At 51.3% G+C, this 19,894-nt stretch overlaps 1 protein-coding gene across 7 annotated transcripts in view; it reads right to left on the bottom strand.

Moving 5' to 3' along the window:
* The window catches only part of ATP2B4 (ATPase plasma membrane Ca2+ transporting 4), a 98,814-nt gene extending 84,134 nt beyond the window's left edge, over positions 1–14,680 (bottom strand). For 3 of the 7 annotated variants that reach the window (XM_030303425.2, XM_030303423.2, XM_030303424.2), the window contains exon 1: positions 14,255–14,680. The gene's annotated coding sequence lies outside the window, so the exon portion shown is untranslated. Of the gene's footprint in view, positions 1–12,947; positions 13,647–14,254 lie in introns of those variants that run through there. The other 4 variants (XM_030303418.2, XM_030303422.2, XM_030303419.1 and 1 more) reach the window with 3 other exon arrangements.
* Positions 14,681–19,894: the final 5,214 nt, after the last annotated feature.

Below are 19,894 nucleotides of genomic sequence, written 5' to 3'. Positions count from 1 at the left end.
ATCTTCACTTCCTCTGAAAGCACTCCTCTTATCAGATGCCATCCTCGAGAAACTGGGAGGGGACTGGAGAAGGTCCCCCCATTCCCAGAGGGCCTGGAGCCCTTATGGGTTCCATAGGCAGCAGCAGGAGCAAGGACCAGGACTCAACCCAGGCACTCAGTGCTAAGCCCCTTCCGGCTCAGGGAAGGTGTGTTCTTTATGCATTACCTTGGCCAAGCGGCTATGTCATCCCAGCTAAAGTTTCTGTGTGGGTGTGTGCTGGGGAGAGAGGAGGAGCTCCCAGACCGGGACTCTCCTGCCTGTTTATCAAGGGGCCTGCTCAATTCTAATGGCAGTGGGCAGCTGACCTGGGTGACTGAAGAGTAATGGCATCCTCGGGTCACAGCTTCTACAAGCAAAGAGAGTATCGTGGCCTAGTCTGCCCCCCTCCATCAACAAGAGACTTCCCAGCGTTGGCTCTCATAGCACCTACTTCCGGGGGGAGGACTACAGGGCAGGAGCAAACAAGGTAACATGGTCGCTGCCATTCTGCCTTCTTTTCTAGGACTCTTGTTGCACAAATAGGAAGCACAATCTGGGAACTGGCATCCAGAGGGTAACCGGTCACAGGAAATGATGGAACCCACAGTTGGCCCCTGGGGGCCCCTTGGTGGAGAGTTGCGGGAGGTTGGGGCCTCCGGGCCTTTCAGTTACTGGAGGATAATGGGCTCTGATCCTTTTATAAATGTACTGAGCCCAAGGGTTAGCAGGGAGCAGGTAGGCAGGCTCATGGCGGCATCCACGGAGACGAAAGAGACATGAAGGAATGGAAAAGAGGAAAAATTTAAATTCAGCGAACGCCTACTATGTGTCAGGGGCGTACAACTTGAGCAAATTGAGTCCAGAAAGTCAAATAATTTGTCCACGGTCACACGGTTGCCCAGGCAGACTTGTATCCATTTCCACCGGACTCCCCTAAATCCTCACTCTTATAGAATACCATGCTGCTGGGCTTGTGAATGCGGACCGGATGACTGAGGACACAGGGCATAGCTACCAAGAAAGGCATGGGAAGAGATCCAGGATTTGGTAAACTCTAACCCCTGGGGCTGAAAACCCAACAGAAATTAGCATTCTTTTCTCTAGCGATGGAGCACCTTGGCATTCCATTTCCTAGTCCCAGGAAACAGATTTTCCAGTGTCAGGGAAATCTCCTCCTCCCCTCACTGGACCAAATATCTTAGGTCAGATGTACCAGACAGGAAACACAGATGGGTCAAGGGCCATACTTTCCTTTGGACTCCTCTACATTGAGGGACTGTTCCTAATGTCCCCCATCGAAGTGGACTATGAGAGTTGAGTGGAGATCAGAGGCACACTCGGTCACCCCAGTGTGTTTCAGTGGACAATTCTCCAAGGATTAGAATGTGCCCTTTTTCCCCCTCTAAACATGGGGAGCCCAGGAGTATAGAAGATACCAAGGTAAAATTCACTCAACAATTTTTTACTGAGAACTTACCACGGGCCAGGTACTACTCTAGCTGCTTGAGAAACATCAGAGAACAAAGAGATGAAGAACCTTGCCCTCTTAGAGTCTACTTTTCCAGCTGAATCAAAGTAAAACAGTTCTTTTTCTTGGTAAGGGTTGCATTATAGAGAAGGCATGAGTCTTGGTGTCGGACAGGCCTGGGTCAAAGATTAGCCCAACCCTGGATGGTCCAAGCCTGGATGATCTCTGGATGATGACCTGGGAGCAAGCTACTTAACTCACTGGGTGTTAGCTTTCTTATCTGTAAAATCGGGACAATAACATGTTGCAGTAATGCTGTAAGGATTAAAAATAATGTACATTCAATGCCTGGCACGTCACAGAGTTCACAAATGGCAATCTTATTTTTCCAGGCCCACCTGAACCCACAGATTCTGGGAAAACTCGCAGAGTTTGAAAGCAGGGCATCATCTCCACAATGTCCTGGAGACAGTTTGGTTTGGTGAAGAGCATAGTTGGGTTTGAACCCACCACCTGAGGTCAAGGAATGTCCCCTCTAGAAACATCTGCTCCTACCCGTAGCCCCTGTGGAAGGGCGAGGCCTGGGTCATCATGTTTGATTAGTTCCCCCGCTTCCCTCCAGCAGGTCACAGGTAATTGGAGCAAGGGTTGACACACAGGACCTAAGCTGGAATCTGTATCTCTTGATATCTCTTTGGACTGAGAGACTGGGTTAATCTACTTGGAGAGCTAAGAGGGAAGGTCATATGGATTTGGAGGCTGAACCCACTGCTCAGGTTAACCACGATGGGTGCTGAGCACACGGACACGGGAGCAGAGAAGGGAACGCGTGCAGCCCCGGAGAGAAAGCACGGTCCACCCAGGGGCCACACTTGCCCCCACCAAGTTTTGTGATATTTCTCTGTCAACTTCTAGTAAGGCCCCCTTTCACTCTTTTTGGCTGCTTTGAGTGGGTTTCTGCTCCTGCAACCAGATGATGTCGAAGACGAATCCTGCACCTGTCTCAGAAGGTGGTTGTTGTGACATAATGTGAAAGCAGCTGGCATTTAGTTGACATTCAATAAAGGCTGTCGAATCTCTCCGTGTTCTTGTCAGTCCGTCACTTGGCAATGGAGAGAAGAAATCTATAGATGTTCTAGCCTAGGGTTGGACCTCAGCCTTATGTTATACGAATGTCTTCATTAAGCTGTAAAACGAAGACGCTGTTGACTCTATTGCCTGCTGGAAATATTAAATGCGATCATCCAAGTTTAGTATGTAGCACATGATGGATGGTAGGTCAGACGATCACTTCTACTGTTGTCATTATTATTTAAGATGCGTTGTGTTGGGTCTTGATCTAGGCAAGGAGGGGGGATGTGGGAAGAACAGCCTCTGGAGTGGGCAGTGAGAGAACAGAGAAGGATGGGCTCCGTAGTGGGGTCAAGGGGCTGGGCAGCAGAGAGAAGGAACAGAAGTGAGCAGTGGGGGATGAGCAGAAGCCCTAGAATGAGAAGCCTTACACTTACCTAGCACTTCTGTAGCCCTAGCACTTTAGTGTTGATGCAATGCTCTCCCTACCCTATTTCGTTTGCCCATCAAAACACTCCATCGGGTAGATCAGGAAAGGTGACAACATATACAGGTTATGGACGGGAAAGTTGAAGGTCAACAGAGATCTGTGTCCTATGTGCCACCCAACTCTAAATCCACTTTTCTATCCTGAGACACCAGGCTACCTCTGGAAAGTAGGGTGGAGGGGCTGAAATGAGAAGAAGCATGGGAGGAGAAATTGGACAGTTTCTCTGGAAAGTTTGCTTTTTCATTCCAGGGTTTCATTCAGATCCTTTCTGGGCATCCCAGCAATGGGACAGCTCTGCCCCATCAGGCTCAGAGGCTCTAGGATGTAAACAGAGGGCTGCAAAGTCAGACAACACGGGGATGCCAGCCTAAGGACCGGATATACAGGCTAGATGACTGCCCAGCTTCAGCATCAGGCCTTGGCCCAGGAGAAGGCTTCTTCTGGCAAAGGACAAGGGCATGTCCTTCACCATCTGGCCACAGGGCCATTGGTAACACGGTGCTGCCCTACAATGGTCCCCAAGGCCCCTCTCAGCTCAATTGTGTATGGAGTCTAGGCCTTATGTCTCTAAAGTCAGGAGTTACCTTTCCCTGTTCTCCAAGAACACAGATTCAAGTTCTCTGGGACACTGTGCCATTCAGGGCTTGCCGTGGGCCCCCAGGCTCAGGACACTTGTCTTTGAGCTGTAAGGAGTGATTCTTAGCCACTCTGCATCCTGGAGACATGACTTCTCCCCAGATCCTCACACAGTGCCCGGCATACGGTTTGTGCTCACTTCATGTTTGTTGGATGAACAAACGAATACGCGAACAAGCAAATGAATGACAGATTGGCTCCGGCAATAACATCAGCAATAAAACCAGCCTGTGCTGTCACATTACAGCGGCCCCACCATGCTGCCTCTTCGCTCCCAAATCAGAGCTCGGCAGCCAACCCGGCCCAGAGGAAGGTGGAGGAAGATGTACAGGGCAGTGCACTTCCCCTTCAAACTTCCTCCGACCTTTCGGAGGAGTCACACCCTGTGTGAAAGGGCAGGGCCGGGGACACCCAGGCAGGAGGAAGGTTCTGCCCACCCCTTTCCAGGACTTCTGCTTCCGCTCTCAATCACCCAGCTTCTCCCAGCTCCAGGCCCACTCTCTGGGAGGAGCTGCGGAAAGTACCAGGAGAAGAGACCCAGCTCCTTTAGGAGCTACACGGCGATCAGGGCGGTGCAGGAGCGCTCCTCCTTTGCATTTTCCTCACTGCTAATGACCCAGATTGGTAAGAAGGGTAGCAGCAGTTACAATCATGGCACAGCACTTTTATGGTTTCCGGCATCTTCCAAAGTGCTTCTATCACACGACCTCACCACACCACACGTCATCCCTGGAGCGGCTGGGGTGCTTCTGCCTGTTACTTGGGCAGAGAGACTGGGCAGTGGGGAGGTTGGGTGTTGAGCTGGGTCACGAGTGCTGCACGGATGGGGTCAGAGGCTCAGCCACAGACTTGGAGTGGGGAGAAGTGGGGTCTAACGCTGGCTCAGCATCAAACCATCAAACTCGCCTGGCGTCCTTGGGCACGTAAGTCTCCGGGTTTCAGGTTTCTCACTTGCCAAAGAGGATACATGGGACCATTCTTCCAACTCTGTTCATCTCAAATGCTCTGGCTCAATAGCACGAACAGCCACCCCGCCCCCCAGCCAAAGCCTGGTAACTGACCTCCCCTGCACCAAGGTCAGAAAGCCCCTGGAAGTGTGGATGCCAGCTGTGTCTGTCCTAGCGATGCTAACAGATGTCATCTGAGTGCATCCCACAAAGAAGGCTGTGGTGCAGACGGCAGGCAGGCAACATCAAAAAAGCATCCTAATGGTCCACAAGCACCAGGAGAGCAGGCAGGCAGCAGGCTGCTGCTGAGGCCAGACGCCATCCTGCTGCCACACGGGTGCCGGCTCAGACACAGGCCGGAGCCATTCCAGTGGGGGGCAGCAGACGGCCTCCCTCACCTGCCAGAGCATCTGACTCTCCAGGACGCTCAGTGTCCTCTGCCGTCCGCCGGATGCAGCATCTCAGCTCTTCGTCCCAACCCGCCTCCCCTCCCCCAAGCTCTCCTCCACCTGGCCTCTCTCCTCCTTCAGATCCCGTTTGGCAATCACCTCCTCCAAGAACAATTCCAGGTGAGCCCTGCCAAGTTCTGGCCTCCACATTCCTACTCACATCCTTCAGACCCCAGCATCACCAGGTCATGTGTCCCTGTGCCAGATGAGGCTTCCTGTGTGCGATCCTGCTCTAGTCTGCCCCCAGATGGGGGGGAAGAATAGAGTGGATATTCCCGAATTCCTCCTTTCTGACAACCCTCCATCCTCAGCTCCTAAAATATGAGGCAGGGCAGTCAGGGCACAGGAATAGGGCACTACGGATGGACAGCACTCTCCTCTCTCCCCAGGGGCAGCTGACCTGGCCAGTTACCAGAAATGCTAGTGCTGGAAACTCACCCAGAGTCTGGACAAGGGTTTGGCCAATGTGTCTACCTCCAAGGCCAAAAGTCTGGATGGAGAGGGAGGACAGGCTGGCCCAGCAGCTGGCCACATTTCTCCAACCCCAACCCGTAGTTCGGATGAAGACCTCGTCTCTCTATCCCACGGCGCTGACTGTAGTCACTGATTTCCAGTATTTCCTAATATTAATACGAGGCCGAACCATGTGAAATGCCCTCTGTAGGTCAAAAGTGGTTGCATATTGGCAATTTCGTATGGCTCGTGGTGCAATCTAATCACCCCGGGAAAATCATGTTCTCTAGGAGATGGTAAACTCCCCGAAGGCTTGGACCTCTGTATCTCTCTCTAGCCAGTCTTTCTCAGTTTCTGGCCTAGGACATAGCAGAATCTTAGCCTCGGGAGATACTGAGCAAGAACTTCTTAAGTGAACATCCAAGGCAGGTAAGGTGGGGAATCTGAGGACCCGTCCTACTCCGAAACCTTAAAAGTGGTTGTCTACAGGACAGGCTCCTTTATGACTCCCCACCTCTGGTCATCCTGGATAGAGGGATGGAAGTTGGCCACAGGCTACTACCTTGTGCTAGACTCTAAGGTAAAGAGTTTGGTTTGAGCATTGAGAATTTTACCCCTTTGTGGGAAAGGAGTCTTGAATCGGAAATGCCTTTGTCCAAGCTTGGCTTCATTTTACAGTGGGGGAGACAAAGGCCCAGAGACATCACCACCTTAGTCAAGGCCACACAGTAGGCAAGAGTCCAGGTCACCAGTTTTCTGAGTCCCAGTCCCATGCTCTTCTGGCAGGCGTGGCAGCCCATGAGAACAAACTCTGCCCTGTCTGCCCCCTTTCAACTTCCTGTCTCGCGCTCTTACAGGCTCCCTAGCAAGACAGAAGGGGAATTGACGAAGGGATCAATAGCCCCCTCCTGCGTGAAAAGAGCCCTGAGTCATGCCAGGGTTTCCAGGGAGGGGAGAGAGAGAGACAGACAGAGAGAGAGAGAGAGAGAGAGAGAGAGAGAGAATGGCAGTCCTGGAAACCTGATCTCTCTCCAGAGCTGGGACCAGGCTGGAAAGGCGGGGGTGGAGAGTATGGTGATCTGGGTCACTGACAGTGCAGCTGGTACACGGTCCTTGCCAAGAAGGGGGGCCCAGAAGGCCTTGCTTAGCCCAAGCATGAAGGCTTGGGGCAGGCACTGCCGAGTTCTTTCAGAATCACCGAATTACAGAATTCAGAAGGGATGCGAAAGCTTGGTCAGAAACAGCCTCGGGGCGATTGGTGGATTCCTCCTCTTACAAGAAGCCCGGGGCATCCCCTCGAAAAGTAGGTGGGTGATTCTGGAAGCCTGCAGCTCTTAGGCTTCCTCAGCTGGCCCGTGGCCTGGTGAGGAAAGTCCTGCTCCCGCCTGTTGCCCCTGGTCCAGCTGGCCCACCCATTGTGCCCCAGCTGCCCCCACCAGGAAAGGGAAAGCCCAATGCTGACAGCAGCAGGGAGAGAAGGAAGCCTCCCAGGGGCAACTACGTCATCAAGAAGGTCCCTCCTGGGGCGCCTGGGTGGCGCAGTCGGTTAAGCGTCCGACTTCAGCCAGGTCACGATCTCGCGGTCTGTGAGTTCGAGCCCCGCGTCAGGCTCTGGGCTGATGGCTCAGAGCCTGGAGCCTGCTTCCCGTTCTGTGTCTTCTTCTCTCTCTGCCCCTCCCCCGTTCATGCTCTGTCTCTCTCGGTCCCAAAAATAAATAAACGTTGAAAAAAAAAAAATTAAAAAAAAAAAAAAGAAGGTCCCTCCATGTGCTGTGTGGGGCTGGAGGAGCCGAGTCACTTGCAAACCCCTTTGCCCCTAAATACTTTTGCATAATCTCTAAGCACGAGGATATGCTCCTATAAAACCATTATCATTACTGCTATGACATATTCCACAATTAACAATAATTATATATCAGCTCATATCTGTATTAAAAGTTGTCCAATTGTCCCAGGATGTCTCTTACAGTCTTTTTTTTTTTTTTTTTAACCCAAGGTCCAGTTAAAGTTTACATATTGCAATTGGCTATTATGTTTTTTTTTTTAATGTTATTATTTTTGAGAGATAGAGTGCAAGCAGGGGAGGGCAGAGAGAAAGAGAGGGAGACACAGAATCTGAAGCGGGCTCCAGGCTCCGAGCTGTCGGCGCAGAGCCCGACGCGGGGCCCCGAACCCAGGAAACGCGAGATCGTGACCTGAGCTGAAGTCGGACTGAGCCGCCCAGGCGCCCCTGGCTATGATGTTTCTTTAGCTTCTTTACATCTAGACTGGTTTCTGTCTTCCTGCCCTTCTCCCCAAGCATATCATTTCAGGGCTTCTTTTAATGACCTTCACTTTTTTGAAGTCTCAATCAGTTGTCCTGTGGAATCGCTCACATTCTAGATTTGGCTTTGGTCTCCTCGTCATCAGGCTCCACAGACACATGTTTGGCGAGACTATCGCTGATGTGGCTGCACGTAGAGCACATCAGGAAGAACTCACGCCAGGTGGTCCCACTACTGCTGATGTTTGGTCGCTTGGTTAAGACGGTCAGTGCCGGATGTCCCCGTTGCAAAGACAGGTTTTTCTTTTTGCAAGGAGTAAGTAATCCACCAGGTGATACATTGAGATCAACCTTCCATCTATGATTTGTGTCATTCATTAGCAAGCCCAGCCTGAACCAGTGACTATATGAGGGGCTGCAAACTAGTACACTTAAAGTTATTGCCTCCGCCTTTCATTAGCTGGCATCCCTGTGTGAAGAGTGTTCCCTCCCTGCTCCACTTTCGCTGTCAGAATGGACATCTTTTATTCAGCGTCTTATAATCTATTACTGTTATTCTTTTCAACGTTCAGTGTGTCCCAAAATTGCCCTGTGGGAGCCCCTTGAAGCCAACTCCTGAGTCTTTTGGCCATGAGCACATGCTAGCTTTCTGGCATAACATGATTCGGGTGTACTTTCTCAGTCCCAGATTTAGAATCAGCCATTTCTCCATGGAGCACTGCTTCCTCTTAGGGGCAAGTGGTATTTAGAAATAAACATCTGGGCGTGAGGTGTCTTCTGTGCTACCGGGTAGCAGTACTTCTAGACCCTTCCAGTGAACAGACCTAGGAGATACATAAAAAATCACAGGGTTCTGCCTCACCTTCCCCCATTCCGTATTTTTGACTCTCTTCTTCCAGATCAAAACCCTGACTTCCAGAGATGTCAATATACTCATCTGATCTATCCTACAACAAACAAAAAACCGTTTCCAATTTATGATGCCAACCCCATGACCAATAACACAATTAGAGAGTAAAGTTCAAGATTTTTTTTTTGGTAGTGCTTTTTATCCTGAGAATATACATTCCACTAAGAGTCAAGGCATTAAACAAAAAGATTACTCGAATTAATTATTTTCTTTGTAGAGGAATCAAATTGATACTCAGGTTCATTGTTTCTGTTGTGGTTGGCTTTAGGGTTTGCTTTTTTCTTTCTTTTGGATCTATGTAACCAGGAAAACTATTTACCTGGTTCAGAAGTCAAAACTGTCTAAAATAGTAGCATTAGTAAAGTTACATTCCCATCTCTATCTTCTCTATCCTGTTCCTATTCACTCTACAGGGAACCATTTATATTAATTTCTGGTTTATCCTGTGTGTGTGTGTGTGTGTGTGTGTGTGTTTGCAAAAAGTATTCTGATTTCTCCTGTTTTCTCAACAAAAGTGCCATGCTCTATACACGCACTCTTTTGCATCTTGCATTTTGCATTTAACAACATATCCTACAGGGATGCCTGAGCGGCTCAGTCAGTTAAGTGTCCGACTCCTGATTTCCACTCAGGTCATGATCTCGCGGTTTGTGGGCTCAAGCCCCGTGTCAGGTTCTGTGCTGACAGCGTGGGGCCTGCTTGGGATTCTCTCTGCCTCTCTCTCTTAAAATAAATAAGTAAATATTTAAAAAAATATATATCCTAGAAATCACAGCATGCAAGTTCACAGGGCTCCTACTCTTTTTTTTGGCTACATAGTACTCCACTGTGTGGCCGTACTCCTGTTCATTCAGCCAGTCTGTTAAAGATGGGCATTGGGTGGTTTCCAGTGATTTCCTTTCCTGCTGCAAATATGCCTTAAAGAATCACCTTGCGCATATGTCTTTTTGTATCTGTGAATGTGCACTTTCTGGATAAATTCCTAGAAGTAGGATGGCTGGGTAAATGCATATGTTGTTTTGTTAGATAGTGCTAGCTTGCCCTCTGTAGGAGTTGTACCGGTTTGCACTTTGAGCACTGATTTTGCAACCTAGGTGGATCTTGCTAGAGGTGTTCTGAGCTGAGAGTTTCCCTGAGTCTGAGAGTCCTTGGTCCTACCAGTAAACACACTGCCTCAATATCCTCTGGTCCTAGTGACCTGGCAGAAAGGCAAGAGCAAAGGGGTCTCACTGATTCCATTCCAGTTCATCATTCTGAACGGTCCCAGAGATTTCTTTTGTGTGTGTGTGTGTTTATTTATTTTTTGAGAGAGAGAGAGAGAGAGAGAGAGAGAGAGAGAATGTGAGTGGGGGAGGGGTGGAGAGCGAGGGAGACACAGAATCCAAAGCAGGCTCCAGGCTCCGAGCTGTCAACACAGAGCCGGACGCGGGCCTCGAACCCACTAACAGTGAGATCATGACTTGAGCGGAAGTAGGACGTTTAACTGACTGAGCCACCCAGGTGCCCCATATGTGAATGGTCCCAGAGATTTCTGTACTTGGGAAACCAGAGCACAGAGAAGTGATGGGGCTGAAAACTTCAGCCAGAGAGGAGCTAGAGTGGAGAAGAAAGGAGGGATCCTTGGCCTTTGGTCGCCTAAGTCCTCATCTCCCTTTTCTCTCCTTTGGCCTCTGCACCATCCCACCCGCCACTCCCCAACACAAATTGGTTCGAACCCCTCCTGTGTTGCTCCTGGGGAGCCCTTGGCTCTGGTCCTAACTTGATCCTGCCTGGTTTCCCTCTTCAACCCACATTCCTGTGGGCTGAACACAGAGAACTGGCTTCAGGTGGAGGCAGAATTCAAAAGTCCCTGTCATTTCTCTTTTAATATGTGCAGAGGAAATAAGTCAGTGGAACAAGACTGGCTCATACAAGGGAAAGAGGAAAGAGGAGACAAAGGGATGTTGGAAGAGGAAGCACCAAACATTCCACACAAGCCTTGGGGACTCCAGCCCGAGGGCCTGCTTCATTTCTATGACCCACTCTACAGAAAGGGGAAACGAGTGGGGAAAGGATATCACCCCGTCTGACCGAGTACCATTTGCGGATGATAGGAATGAACGCAAGTCCGAGGCGCAGGGAACCGGGCTGGGAAGAGTACTGTCTGAGGGCTAGGCTGGGGGAAAGACATCAAAGGGCTGGAAGAATTCCTCCACGAAGGCAGTGAGGCCCAGGGTAGAGCATTTTTCTTCAAGGTCAAACCGAACACCTGGGTCAACCTAAGCCAAACACGACTCTTAGGTCCTGGGGAGCCAGAACGAACATCTTCCTTTCCTCCCTCCAAAGCTTCCTGGATCTGGAAGGCCCCACAAGGGCAGGGCTTATCCATGTCTTTGGGTGCTGGGTCCAAGACAGAGAACACAGGCAAAAAAGAGAAAAAGGGTCCATGAGGATTCCAGGGAGAAGCTAAAGGGTGGCAGTTTCCCGTGGAGGGTTGAGTTGCCGACAAGGGGCAGCTGAGTCAGAGCCAAGCAGCCCCCAGTGCCCCTCTTCCTCTGAAGACCCTCCAGCCAACGATGCTGGGGAAGAGTGAGGCTCTCCAGTTATCATGGCTCAGGGACCTCCACACCCTCCTCCTCACCGCTTTCATACCTCTGGCAAACTAACTGGGCGTTCCCATTTTGACTTCTCTTCAGTCACCCAAGATCACAGAAATCGGACAAATCTGACTCAGCCACGCCCTCCCACCATTATAGTGGGTGCGGGGTTTCCATCGTGCGGCGGGGAACTGAAGCCCACAGGGCAAGCTAGGCAATCGGTCCCAGGATCTCCCCAAATGTCACTTCCTTCTTTCACCAAACATTGCCCAAGCACCTTAGAACGTGCCAGGCACCGCGCTAGGTGCTGGGAGCCCCGGGGCTAAGCCCGTGCCTCCGTCGACTTGCCCTTGAATCCGGCCAGGGACGCGGAGGAGGCAGCCGGACGGGGAGGGGACAGAGGCTCGGGGAGGCCGGGAGGCAGCAAACCTGAGCTCGGCGGCGGCTCGGAGCGCCTCCCGCGCAAAGTACTCGCAGGAGCGCGGAGCCGAGGGGGCGGGGCCGAGCTGCGGGAGGGGCCGCGACGGGGCGGGGCCGTCGGCAGCTTCGGGCCCCGGGGCCGCGGGTTTGGTGCGGCCAAGGCGGGAAGGGAGAGAAGGTGCCCCCCGCCGCCCCCGCCCCGCGACTCAAGGCCACAGCGGGTGGGGGGAGGGGGAGGCAGGCGCCTCGGTGTGCGCTAAATAGGGACCTGCTCCTCAGCGAGAAGCCCTCCCCGAGCCCACCAGAATCTGCCCCTAGTCAGAAAACTGCAAATAGGAAGGCCAACTGCTGGGAGGGTGGGATTATCGGCCCCCACCATGGAAGGGCGCGCGCGCGGGGGGGGGCGTTGGTGATTTCGAGGTTGTACCTCGGCAAGATGGTGGCAGGGAGGATAGGGCTCCCCAGCAGGAGGGAAAAAAAAAAAAAAGGACTCCCCTCCTCCGCCCCCCCTTGCCTACAGAACAAGGGCATGGATCTTGTCTTGGGTCCTCGGCCCCTGGGGAAGGCCTCATTCCCTTCTGGATCAAAAGACAAGGGTGCCCTTGGGGTGCAGTCAGATCAATCATCCAACGCCTCAAAATGAAAATTGATTCCTGTTGTTTCCTGGGCCCCCACTTAACCTCTCCTCCAAGAGTCCTTTGCTTCCTTCTTCCCAGTTTCTAAGCTCCCACCTTTACCACCCCTCCAACCAAACCAGCTGGGGCAGAGGGCAGGTGCTTCCTCTCCCTCCCCACCCCAGACTGACCCCACTGATCTGTGGGGTCCAGGACCCACCTGCCGGAGCCCGCCCCCCATGCCACCACCCCTAGCCAACAGGGAACCAGGCTCACTAAGCCATCGGAGCCACCACCGCCTCCTGTCCTCCTCCTCCTCCACCTTCTCCCAGCCAGTCCGTCCGGACCCCTAGGCCCCTCTCCACGGCCTGTCCCTGCCTTGGATGACCCTCTCTTCCCTTTCTTCCAGAGAAAGAGGGCCCGGCGCTGAGGGGGCTGAAGCGGGGCTCGGTATAGGAAGGTCGAGAAGGGGCATCTCTGAGGAGGAGCTCCAGGAGGGAGAGGATCTGCAGCCTCCTGCCAGACACCCCACCCAGAGGAGGAGATGGCGCTGTAGCCTGGGATTCACTTCCCCTCCCCCGCCGCGTCAGTTGCGTGCCCGCGATTTCTCCATCTGACATCCCCCCTACCAGGCCAGCCGGCGCCGACACCGCGTCTGCAAGTTGTTGTAAGTCCGGAAGGAATGCCCGGGGGAGGCGCCTCTGGCCAGCCGAGTGCCCACTCGCTCCCAGGATGCGCAGGCCACTCCCGCGTTCCCCTCTCCCGCCCCCGCTGCTGGAGAGGAGCGGTGGGTCCTTCGCAGACCTGGGGGAGTGGTGAGGCGGGCCTCGCCTTGGGGAGGGTGCCAGCCGGCCTCCTCCACCCCAAGAGCCAGCCAAGTATGCGAGGGAGCGAGCGGGTTGCAGGAGAGCAGGAGCGACCAGCCCAGCCTTCATTTCCAGCTCTTCTGCAAGGGCGCAGTGGCCCAGGACGCTCAGGGACCCTCCCAAGGACGCCGGTGACCAACCCCCAGCCGCCCAACGCTCACCGGCCCCACAGGCACCGGCCTTGGATCTGCAAACTTTCCAACTTCACCCCCTGCTCTTTCCTCTCCTCCGGGACCCGAGATGTGTGGGGCGGTGCCCTCAGAGACACTCATACAGTTGGTTCTTGACGCTCGGCACACACTCAACAACAGCGGGGTGAGGGAACTCCCAGCTTTTTCCACAGCTAATTATAGACGTGAAAGTCTGAGGATGTTTTGCAAGCGGCAGAGAAACTGCTGAGGTTTCTCTACAAAGCTAAAGAAATTTAATTTGTGCACTCCCCTTCCCCATTCCCCTCCTTCTCGGACCTCCGCCCACCCCCCAGTGAGCCCCTCGGCCGGTCCCCACGGCAGCCCCTCCTTCCTGTTGAAGATTTCTTACTCGGTTCTTTCTTTCTTTCTTTCTTTCTTTCTTTCTTTCTTTCTTTCTTTCTTTCTTTTTTCCATCTCTCTTTGGGGCTTCGGAGAAAGGGAACAGACGCGGAAAATATTTTTGCAACAGTTTTCCATTCTGCGTCTCATTCCCAAGCCAAGGGGGAGGGGGAGGGCAGGAACGGATAGGGGAAAATAAATGCTTTTTCCAAAAGCTCAGTTTGGGTGTGAAAAAGACAGCCCCTCCATTTCCTTACCCCCACAGCCCAGGAATGACAAAAACTAGGAAAAGAGAAAGAAATCACTTGTTTGATTATATGGTTTCTCAGAACGGAATCTAGGAAACACAGTATTTGACAAATCTGTGCGCGCGCGCGCGCGCACACACACACACACACACACACACACACACACTCTCCAAACCCAGTCGCAAGAAACATGCTAGGAAGAGGAAATTCAGGGAGTTTTTAGAAGCCATTGAGAGCAAAGAAAGAAACAAAGTTTGCAAATCGCGACTCAATTCATTCTCTGCAAGCCTACCTCTCTTTCTAGCAAAGATCCAGGCTTCTCCAAGCGGGACTCTCCCTCCGGGTTTCCATGGACAGGGTGGGGTGGGGGTGACCACCCACCGGTCTCCCCAGTGTGGCAACCACGCTAGAGATGCTGGCTTTGCTCTCTTGCCTTTCCAGCTACGGCCGGGGAGTGGGCTGGGTCTCCTCCCCCAGCCCTCCCAAAGGGAAGGACCTCTCAGGTTCCTGGAAGAAAATGGGTGCAGGGGAGCTGGACGGGTGTCTCCGGCCTAGCTCTCTTCGGAGGGATCGTTTCCCAGGAAGTTCGTGCTCCCCTCCTCAACCCCCAGCTTTGGACGGTCTCAACAGCAGAGCTTTCTTAAGAAAATGCTTGTCATGGCAACAGCTCCAGCCAACTCGGGCCAGACTCCGGCTCACCAGCTCTCCCGGAGCAGTGCGGGAGGAGAAGGGGGAGGAGCGAGAGCTGGAACGGAGGTGGGGCTTGGCTGGAGGCCAGACCATTACTCTACTGTTAAGGTGGCCCGATTTGGAGCCGCAGCTGCTTCCTGGTTTGTCTTAAGGGGGAATGGCGAAATGGAGGGGAGAAATCCTCTCTCGGGTTTCCACCCCGCCCTTGATGTCACTTGTGGGAAGGAAAGTAAGGGTGGGGGGTTGGAGGTGGGAAGTGGATGTGGGTGGCGGTATTCAACCGTTGCTGGGTGGAGGGAAAAAAGGAAGCCTCTGCTGGCGGTTGGCTTCCTGCAGCTCCTACCGGGCCTCTCAACCTCTTAACTCACTCAGACCCAGAACCCAGAAGCCCAAGGTGTCTGCGGAAATTGTGCCACCGCCCCCCCTCCCCCCCCCCCCCCCCCCCCCCGCTCGGAACCCTTGCAGAAAAGGGGGCTCCCTGGAGGAGAAGGAATCGCCTTGGATGCACACAGGTACACAGCTTTGCTTACCCATAAATCTTAGCACACATCTCCTCACCCAGACTTCGCACACACAATCCTGGGTCATATTCTGCTCCCTCTTGCCTCTGTGCCGACCAGAGGCCCATCCACAGTGCATGATAACAGCTGTCCTCTTTTCAGCCCTGCTATGTGTGGGCTAAAGCACATGGCATTGTTTCCAATACTCTTGGCCATCTTGGAAGGTACTTATTGTCCTCATTTCAGAGTTGAGGAAATTGAGGCTCAGTGGCTGGACCAAGGTTACACACCTGATTAATGACAGAGCCAGGATACAAAGCCAAGTCAGACTGACTTCAAAGCCCACGGACCTTCCCGCTCTTGTATCATGCTCCGACACACATTTGCATTTTAATTTGCACACACGCAGACATCCACGCGCACTTATATACAGCCTAGAAACTGTTAATCACACCTCCACAGCCACACCCCCACCAACATTGTGCAAGAGTGCCACCCCTAGCTCTCGCCTGGATTTTGCTTGTGGCTTTCAAGTACAAACATGCACCATCAACTGGTTCACAGAACACATCTGTATTGACTGATATATTCCCACACCTACCTCAGCACACCCGTCATTTGTATTCATATGCTTGTGGAGGGCAGGTTGACATACACTTCACAGGTTTGAGTTGTACACTGTGTAGTGAAGAAGGTGACCTACTAGAGCTTCAGGGGTTGGGGAAGAAGGCTCTTAGATCCTAACCAGCCCCTCAGGCTGCACCTGTCCTGCTTTGCATCCTGTCCTCCCTGCCCCAGGATGAAGATCCGTTTGCACATGCAGAAACCGACTTGTGAATTACACTCCTAGGGTTTACTTTCCTCCTGGCCTTTACCATCCTCCCCAATTTCCTAACATTTGGGTCCCTCCCCCTGCTCCCCCCTCTTTATTTTCCTATCCTACTGTTTCTCAGTAACCCATCTGCATCCTATTTCTGACCTTGGGAAAGTTAAACAGATCAAAGGAAGGACATATTTTTAGACTTGTTGCGCTGGGCTCAGCACTTAGAGCTCCCGAATGTGGTGCGGGAGACTGCCTGCCACCATGCCATCACCATCTATCTTGGGAACCCGGTCTAAGATAATCCCCTGCCTGTCCCGTGCCTCTCCTCTCCAGCCCAGCTGGTGGAACGTTGCAGGGGTCTGGAGGGGACTTTAGGGTCACCTTCTAATGGAAACCATCCGTGGACTTCTTTTCCAAGTTTCACCCTCCTTGGCACTTAGAGGACACCAAGGGTGAGATGTGTCCTCTTTCACTCCCTGCCCCCCTCCCAACTTCTCTGGGCCCTCCCACCCCACTCCCCAGGGCATTTCCATGGAAGAAGCAGGGATAGAGACCATACCTTGTTACGGTTCAGAAAGTCCTACCAAAATGTCGGCTTCAGGAGCCCAGATCAATTTTGGGGGGAAGGCATGGGAAATGGGAGGAAAGGAATCAGCTGAACACAGCTTCAGATTTAATGCCTTGTCAGGCTCCCTGCTGGATTGCAATAACTTGACATTTTAAAGCCCAATGAGTGTCGGTCAGTCGCATCTTTATCATGAGAAAGCCGGTCTCCAGGATGGTGCTTTAAATGTATTAAAATATATTTTAAGCTTCTCTGCAGTGGCTGTGCGTGGAAGCATTGCCTAACTGTTCAGTAAACTTGTCTTGGGGGAGTAACAATTTAGGCCAGATGTGTGGTCCCATTAAAGGAGAAGTCTACTTTGGCCGCCTGGCAAGTGGGGGCTGGAACATGCTGCCAGTTTGTAGCCAGTTAGTATTTGAAAGGCAAGATCCTTTCTTCAAACTCCCTGGGTCCCAGGGAGACAGGCCCTGTTGGGGAGGTGCCACCAAAGAGGATCTTAGGTGTGTCCCACCTCTGGCTGGCTGGGATTCATGGGCAGACCGGGAACATGGCTTCCATGATAGCTTTTAGGTAGATCTTCCCTTCTCTCAGAGCCTAGTGCTCCCCCTGCCCAGGTGGGGGCTGTGGGATAAGAGAAGAGGAACCTTCCACCCTATTCCAACCCCCCAGCCCTTGTGTAGGCGGGAGACAAGGATGTGAGAGGGTAGGTCAAGGTGGCTCTAGGGCAGCTGCAGCCTGGTGTCTACAGCTGAGCCAGCCACCGAAACCTGTATTTTCTGGAAACCAAGAAGCCTCGGTGCCTTGTTTCTTCCAGCAGCAGGCTTGAGGTCTACGACACTGGAGTTGCGCCCCTTCTCCCTACCATGGCAAGAGAGAGGGCACTGCCTCCAACACCAGAAGTTCCTGATTGGGCTGTTGTGTATGGCTAGCTGCCCTAGCCTCTGAATAGCCCCTTTTTCTTCTTATCCACACTGCCCCCTTGACCTTACACGTTCTCTGCTTCATTAGTTCCAGCCTGGCTTTCCTCAGCTAGGCCATGGCGTCCGCAGAGCAGGCCGGGTGTGGCAGGGAGGCCATCACTGTGGACCCTGTCCCCACTCCTCCTCTCACTTGAAGAAAATGCAGTTGACCTTGTCTCTCCCTTAGGTGCTGAACATAATATGCTCCTCTGGCCTCTTGCGAGCTTCCATCTTGAGGTCCCCAAATCACACTTGCTGTTTGCCCTCACCTCCCTGGAATGCAAGCTGCATCTCTCCCTTCTGGAGGCATCTGCTGTCTAGAACAGCAACCACCCTCCCCGCACCCAGACCCGCTTCTTTAAGACGCTCTTTCTCCTCACTGTTGACATGGGAACTGTCATTTTATTAGAGGTCCCACCACTACTTGACCCAAACTGAGCCAGCTACATCCTTTCCTGAGGTTCTTGAACCTAAGACCACAGAGAGGACAAGTCTTGATTCCCTCCAGCGGTGTGCATCGTGAGGAGTGAGGCTCTGGAATTATCAGCGGCCATGTTTCCTGCACATGGAAGAAGGTTGCCAGTGGGAAAGAATAAAGCTTACGTGGGGAGAGAGGCCAAGAGGAAAGGTGAAGAGAGGCCTGGCAGCATCTGAGTCAACTGTATCTCATATCCTACTGTGCCCTCCCTGTTCCTACAAATGAGTTAGTTACATGACTCATTTATGCATGCATAAGCTACACTGAATTGGGTTTTTGTCCCTTGTATTAAGTAATATAGAAAGTAACGTAGGGGCACCGGGGTGGCTCAGTCGGTTAAGTGTCTGACTCTTGATTTCGGCTCAGGTCATGATCTCACGGTTGTAAGATCAAGCCCCGAGTGTGGCTCTATGCTGGGTGTGGAACCTGCTTAGGATTCTCTCCCTTTCTGTCTTCTGTGCCCCTCCCGCACTTGCACACATGCTCTCCCTCTCTCTCTGTTAAAAAAAAATTATATATAAAATATTATAATATATTATATTATAATATATAATATATACATATACACATACATGTATAATATATTATATTATAATATATAATATATACATATACACATACATATATATGTATTATATATATGTGTATAATATATATATGTAGGGGCGCCTGGGTGGCGCAGTCGGTTAAGCGTCCGACTTCAGCCAGGTCACGATCTCGCGGTCCGTGAGTTCGAGCCCCGCGTCGGGCTCTGGGCTGATGGCTCAGAGCCTGGAGCCTGTTTCCGATTCTGTGTCTCCCTCTCTCTCTGCCCCTTCCCCGTTCATGCTCTGTCTCTCTCTGTCCCAAAAATAAATAATAAACGTTGAAAAAAAAATTAAAAAAAAAATATATATATATGTAACGGAAGGAAAGTTATATAGAAACCTTTTGAGCTGGTATCTACCATTTAGTTACACTCATTTCAGTGAATTTTATTTATTCATTCTATTCATTACTGAATATGTACTATTCAACTCAGTATGTCTATTGCTTCAACATCTATTGGGTCCAGACAAGATATACAGAGATAATAAAGCTTATTGTTTAGTGGAGGAAAAAGATATATTCATAGCATAAGTAACCACAATAGAAGGTGTTATATTCTTTGAAACATATTTGTTGAGTGCTTACTATGTGCTAGGTAGTACTTATTAAAAAGCGAAGTTGCGGGAACCCCTGGGTGGCTCAGTCGGTTTAAGTATCTGCCTTCGGCTCAGGTCAGGGGTTCTCTGCTGTCCACACAGAGCCTGCTTTAGATCCTCTGTCCTCCTCTCTTCCTGCTCCTCCCCTGCTCATGCTTTCTCTCTCTCTCTCCCAAAAATAAATAAATAAAAACTTAAAAAAAATATCTAAAAAAATAAAAAATAAAAAGTGAAGTATGAAAATACAGTAGTCCCCCCTTATACACGGGGGATATGTTCCAAGACCCTTAGTGGATGCCTGAAATCGTGGATAGTACTGAACCCTGTATACTTTATGTTTTTTCCTATATGTACCTACATATATACCCATGATAAAGTTTAATTTATATGTTAGGCACAGTAAGAGATTAACAGCAATAACTGATAACAAATCAGAACAATTATAACGATATACTGTAATAAAAGTGATATAAACATGGTCTCTCCTCCTCTCAAAATATCTTTAAAGAAATTTTTTTTTTGTTGGGATGAGCACTGGGCATTGTATGTAAGCGATGAACCATGGGAATCTACCCCCAAAACCAAGAGCGCACTGTATACACCGTATGTTAGCCAACTTGACAATAAATTATATTTTAAAAAGAAATACATGAATAAAATAAAAGAAAATAGAAATTTTTTATGTTTATTTACTTTTGAGAGAGAGAGAGAGAGAGAGAGAGAGAGAGAGACA

Source organism: Lynx canadensis, chromosome F1, assembly GCF_007474595.2.
Source record: "Lynx canadensis isolate LIC74 chromosome F1, mLynCan4.pri.v2, whole genome shotgun sequence".
In the NCBI taxonomy this organism is placed as follows: Eukaryota; Metazoa; Chordata; class Mammalia; order Carnivora; family Felidae; genus Lynx; species Lynx canadensis.
This window is presented reverse-complemented; position numbering and strand designations above follow the sequence as displayed.